At 39.4% G+C, this 6,309-nt stretch overlaps 2 long non-coding RNA genes across 5 annotated transcripts in view; both read right to left on the bottom strand.

Annotated features, from left to right (window-relative positions):
- LOC129734785 (uncharacterized) overlaps nt 1-662 on the bottom strand; it is a 32,638-nt gene extending 31,976 nt beyond the window's left edge. For all 4 annotated transcript variants that reach the window (XR_008730396.1, XR_008730398.1, XR_008730395.1 and 1 more), the window contains exon 1: nt 587-662. This is a non-coding gene — a long non-coding RNA (uncharacterized LOC129734785). The remainder of the gene's footprint in view (nt 1-586) is intronic.
- Nucleotides 663-2,646: 1,984 nt separating this feature from the next.
- Nucleotides 2,647-5,666, bottom strand: LOC129737227 (uncharacterized). The gene is made up of 3 exons (XR_008734809.1): nt 4,679-5,666; nt 3,774-3,979; nt 2,647-2,798 (listed from the first exon to the last, which is right to left on the bottom strand). It is a non-coding gene; the product is annotated as an uncharacterized LOC129737227 (long non-coding RNA).
- Between the last annotated feature and the right edge of the window lie 643 nt (nt 5,667-6,309).

Genomic DNA, 6,309 nt, shown 5'->3' on the forward strand with positions numbered 1-6,309 from the left:
ATACAGGTTGTTCATTTAAAATAGATTTCACCTTGCACAACTTAGAACATAAGATGACCTGACATGCACATAATGACACTTCCAGCCAGATGACTGCACTGAGAACTAGTCTTCCTATATACAATACTTTGCATAGTAGAAAGGGAATGCAGCCACAGCACACTGAATTAACCTTGCTGGTGTTTTACTGAAAATGGCTCACTACAGATTAGACAATCCTGTTCTAGAAAGTAAAGTTCAACTCAAATTACCAATTCAATGCAGCAATAACCGAGCCACATGTGCTGTTGTCATGAGCACGTCAGCATGTCTGAGGGACATTAAAGAACAAAAAGCATATATAATCTCTAACACAAGACAAAAAACTAAAAGGAAAGTTTGGGTCTGTTATAGAACCTTAAATCTCAAAGTCTCTATCTCTAACACAGAAACAGAAAAAAGTCAATAAACACTGTGGGAAAACAAAAGGTGTAAATTTCACTGCAGGACCCACTCCCCCTTCCGCCCCCAAACTGTAATTTACAGGGATGCACTCGTTTTGAAGTTCTACCTTGCTTTACTTTGAGACAACCCAGTTCCAACACACCTAGAGACTTTGGCACAGCCTCACTTGGGTAAGGGGCAGCTTTTGCAATCAGTTCCTGATGAAACTTTCTTTGTTCTACAAAACAGGGAATTGGTGCTTTTGTTAATCCACTTTATTTCAAGAAATTGTAAACTTTTTTCTTGTATCTGTTTACTACTCCTCTTTGACTCTTATTGACTGTAAAGACTTGCAGACTTCTGCTGATGTTAATGTTAAGAAATTAATCCGATGAGGATGTTTCACTGACATCTTCTAAGCTTTGGTTTTGTAGCTGTCAGTATTAAGATAGGAGGGAGAAGAGGAGAGAAGCACCCTCCCCTTGTTGGGAGATCTCCTTCGCCCAGGACTTCAGAACCAAAGGCTGACCCTGGATCAGTTTATCTGGGTTAAGGACAGGGTGGCACAGGACTTTGGCTAGAGTTGAGATTGTGCCAGTAAACATACTTGACCATGACAGATAAGGTTCCCTCACTCAGTACTGAGCAATCAAGCTCCAGGTCAGAGAATTACCAGCAATCTACACAGATAAAATAAACTGGGAAGACACGAAAGAGAAGACAGAGTGTCTCTTCACTCTCCTCCAGCCGCAATTTCTTTGAAATTCCTTACACTTTAGTCAACTCAATCTATTGTCTCCCTGAAAAACAACTCAAACCAACTCTCAGAGTGTCTTTCTTCCATGAGATCTCTTGATTTAAATCAGATCCTATTTTCTCTCAACCTTCAGTAACTTCAAACTCCAAAATATAGACTGCATCTTTATAAAAGGTTAACACATGTTATATGACATGGCATCATTTCAATACTTCTGCCAGTTGCAGTGATTCGTCACATCAAAAAACCCCCCTTTAATTCTATTTTTTAAAGTATTTTAAAATTTAATAGATGGAAAAAGGGAAGAAACCGATACACACTGTAATTAGCCATGTACTTATGGATCACCAGCAATGTGAATCTCTGAGGTTCAAACCATTTATTTTCATTTGGGAGTGCAGTACATGTAGCATTGTAGATATCCCTGCAGTTGAAATAATACTCAAAATTAGTAAGGAATAGTTATCTGGGTGCAAAGTAACTGAAAAGTGAAAGCCCAGTTATATAGTCACATCTGATTTCAGATTAGTGGCTGCTTTTATTAGAAGGCAGAGATCAACACTGAGACTTATCTACTAAGCAGGGAGCTTCAACTTAGAACATAGGTAGAAGTGAAACATGTAGCTGGGAAACTGAAAGCCTTAGTCATTTGTTATTTGCAGGGCGCCCTTTTAGGAAGATCAAGGTCTTTTTAAATTCATATGAAGCACTCAGCTCTGCTGGTTTGTATCTTTTTATACTGTAGTCTGGACATTGATATTGAATACGAGGAACTCCTTTTATCCATTTATTCTAAGTCATGATATCATTGACCCTGCATGACCACAATATGTCCAATCTCTGTCATAAGTTCTGCTGAGAAATCAGACAAGAAGTAGGTCTGACTTTACTGTTGCCATAAATACAGTAGGAATGTAACTAAAAATTTTGCTTTTGATTATAGCTAAGGGCCTCCAGTGACCTTTTAAAGGGATAATCAAAGGTGGAATTTAGATGATTAATAGATATGACAGAAATCAACATACCCCTAAACTCTGGACTAGTGTTTTAACTCTTCCAAAATTATCTCATCAGATACACTGTTAAAAATCTTTGCATCCCGTTCTTGCTCTCCATTTTCCCTTCATGCTCTCTTTAGACTGGGTCCATCCTTTCAATCTTTAAAAAAATACCTGGCTACATACATAGTAATGGCAAAGGATAGATGGAATCAGCACTGCAGCAGCAACATAGCAAACCGTAAAGCCAGGCAGTGTAAGAAGATAAGCCGATTTCATTTTAAAACAAGACTGATTTCATTCACTCTCACCCTCATATCCACATACTCACAAGCACCTGGATGTGTGTGACCAAGCAGTCTGTGCAAAATTCAGGTGCCAAGACTATTGAATCCAGGAGGTCTGTCTAGGACTCCTTGTGACAATACACAGAAAAAGGGACACCAGCTATTGAGTTCTTACCACTCTGCGCTCCTCTTAGGCTGGCAACCATGTGCTTGTTTTGGGTAGGCCTTTTTGTACCCTTTATGAACTGTCAATAATCAGTCTGTCCATTTTGTCCTGCCTCCAACAGCGATCAAGATTTGCTCATTTGCTCAGGTCCTTCGCATCCTGACCACCTGCACACAGACACATGTCAGGATTTTGATGACCTGCTAATCTAGGTGACTTCAACACGTGCCATTCTTATAGCCCTTCTGCTGCTGTTGCTCCTTCTGATACCTCCAACTCCCAGACACTCCCATTCATACCACTCTTAACATATCTATTACAATTCTCCAAAATTTCAGTGATCACCAACCATGAAAGAGAACTAAAGAAATTATAACCCTCTGCAGAACAAAGCAGAGAAATTGTTTCAGTGCACAGAACTGCACAGTATCTTAAGGCAAGAGATGAACAAACAATAATTTGGTCATAGGTTATAAATGGGTTGTTTTTAAATATTAGTTTCTTAAATAGTTTCCTAATAAGACCATATGCATTCCATGTTATCTCTCTCAAGGGATTACCATAGATTGAAAACATGTTCTAAATATTATTTAATAAACTAACTTAGAGAGACTCACTTCTAGATACCACCAAAAAAAGATCTAGAACTCTCATCTGCTTTACTCACTAGTTCATCTTCCTGCTCTAATAATACTTCTTAGAAAAACAAAGTAACTAGAAATTGGGGCAAATAGCATGTTGTTTTTCATGCTGCTGATCAAAATAACATCACCTCAAGATTAACATACACTACCTGGAAGCCACAGATGGAAGACACCTTCCATCCTCCTTCTGCATTTCAATATTCTGAACGTTAAGTAACTGGAGCACTGAACCTAGCATAGATTAGCTGCCACAGGGGACATCACAAATGCCACTCATTTCTAAAGCAGAAAGCAAAAGCATTGTCCATTTGCTTCTAGTCTAGTAGGATTACACTACGAAGGGAATACAGTTAATTAAACATGTGGAAAGATAAAGTTTATTGTTCTTCAGATTACTGCAACATTTGAATAGCACTAGTCTTTGTGCTATCCTCAGGAAATCATAGGTTACCTCAACAGTCTAAAACAAATACGTGACCACATGAACAAATTCCTTACCTTTGCCCCTGTAAGTCTTATCTGTAGTGGCTGTTTAACAGAATGATTTTCCGTGCACCTGAGGACAAGTCTTCATCTTCATTACAGAATTTATATATCAATTCTCTTGAGAATTCCAAGAGGCAAGATCAATCTCTGAAGACTTTATTTTAACAACAAATTTAAGAAAAAAAGATGTACAGGGGAAAATGACTGCACTGCTAAACCTGTAAAAGAACACCAGGGTTTTTCAAATCAGATTTTCTGGTCACTTGGAAGCAGGTCTTGAACCTCACTTTCTCAGGTGACTAACACATACCCTGATCTCCAGACTGTAGAATCAAACAGTTTTCAGTCAAGCAAACAGATAACTGGTTTGTTCAAAGCAGAACAGATTCAGTGACACACTAAGAGAACTCCAACACCAGATCCAACATGCAACAACTCTACTGACATGGGACTGAATCCCTTTGTACGACAACAAGAGCACGGATTTGAAAACAGTTTTATTTCCTATACTAGGCCCTAAGTGGTTCTTTTCTTTTTCCTCTAGTAAAAGCAGGCTTACTTTAGGAGGTAGGGCTCCTGGTGAGAACTGTAATAACTAAACCTGATAGGATTCTTTACTTTATCCTCTAGGTTAAGTGTAAGAACTGCATAAAACCACCCAAGGTCTTCTGATTCACAGGAGCAGGCATGATTACATAAATTGCACTGAGCTGCCAGCAGAGCTGTAAAACTGCCAGGTAGGAGCAGTAGCCACTTAATACCCCCTGGGGGAAGAATGTCAGAACACCCACACTACATTTATATCCCATTATAACTTCAACCCTGGACAGTGCTGGCACCCATGGTCTCCAGACTGATTTGCCGGGCACTCTATTACTTAATCTAAAGGTATAGTTAAATGCATTTTATTCACCTACAAGTGGCACTTTGGCACTTCTCTTCCACTTCCAGAGGCGGTGTGGGTTTTTTTTCTTAGAATTCCTTCACAGTGGTATTCTCCAGAGATCTCCATGTCATTTTGCATCTCCCTCCTTGAAACTCATCCTGTGACAATTCCTTTTGTCCTCTCTGCTCATTCGCATGCATTCTTCTTACTGCTTACTATGAAGTGATCCGTGGTGAAGTCTTCCTTACCCTCTCCAAAACATCCTTCTCAGACTGCTAACATTGCTCCATGGCACAAGCCAAGCCAGTTCTTCCCCTAAACCAGGTTGTGAAGCAAGAAATTAGATTAGTCACAACTCCAAAAGCGACAGCTAGCTCAAGGTAGCAAGAAAGAACTTCTCAGATATTACTGCAGTATGCAAGCCAATTCTGACTCCAGATACGTAGATGGCTTTCCCATTCTGTCAAGGTTTACATATGGGCTGAAAGCTTTTTTAAGTATGTTTTTCAAAGCCAAGCAGCATTAGGACAAACTGTAGGTATTGCTACAGAAATACACATCGCTTCTCCCCTCTGTAAAAAGAAACAGTTAACTAAAGCAAGCTTTTGTTCACGATTTCTCTCCATCCATTTCCTGTCTTTTTGAGCAGCTGAAATGGTCATTTATGAAGGCAGATGTGAACATGCAACGAAATCCATGTAAGTGGGAGGCAACGGTACCACAGCATGCCCAGGTTGTGATGCAAAACAGCACCAGCTGGTGAGAGACTGCAGCAAAGTGGCAAATTTTGAAGTCAGAGAGATTAGGCAGAAAAGGCACGGATAAAAGGTCTGGAAAAGCGATTACACGAGGTGAACAGCAGAAAATAAAGGCTGCCCAAGATCTTTAACAAACTAGAAATGCCACAGGCAAAAAAGGTAGACATTAACAAAGAAGCAGCAGTAAATGATTCTTAGAGACCTAAAGATTAATATTACAAAGAGTGAATTGTTTGCACACTTGCTGAGAATATCTTTTGACATTTTGATATTTTGAGAAGAACTTTTGATTACAAAACTATTAAGAAAGAATGAGAACTCCTCACAGAAAAAGGTAGAAAAAGCCTTGAAAAAAAAAGATGGATGTCGAAGAAATCAAAGTGGCAGAGACCACCATATCCAGACACCACCAAAATCCTGAAAACTTCTAGATCAAGTACTTTCTATCACCCTTTTGAAAAAAAAAAAATGCACAAGCACATTACCAACACATTTATTATTTTTCTTTTGCTACCAGATTTCTGTAATAAGTTTGACAGGAGTCAGTAATGCATTCAGAAGTACCGACCTAAACTGGTGCATTTATATCGTGCCACTGTGAAATGTGGACAGTGCACATGCACTTATCCAAGCCATGAACAAAACCCCCACTGACATAAGTATATCCAAGACTGCACTAGAAAGATGCACAGAATAACCTCAGGGAGATTTCTGAAGGGCATGCCCCTGTGGGACAGGACACACCTGCTAAATTAACACAAATTTAGAAACAATTACAGGCAAGACAGAGCAGATTTCCTACTAGTCAGCAGAAAGCACAGTAAAACAATTGTTTGCAAGCACTCTAGTGTGACAGTTCTTAAAGTCAGATTGGAAGCACACAAGGCCAGGCTTAAGCTGAGTG

Source organism: Falco cherrug, chromosome 1, assembly GCF_023634085.1.
Source record: "Falco cherrug isolate bFalChe1 chromosome 1, bFalChe1.pri, whole genome shotgun sequence".
NCBI lineage: Eukaryota > Metazoa > Chordata > Aves > Falconiformes > Falconidae > Falco > Falco cherrug.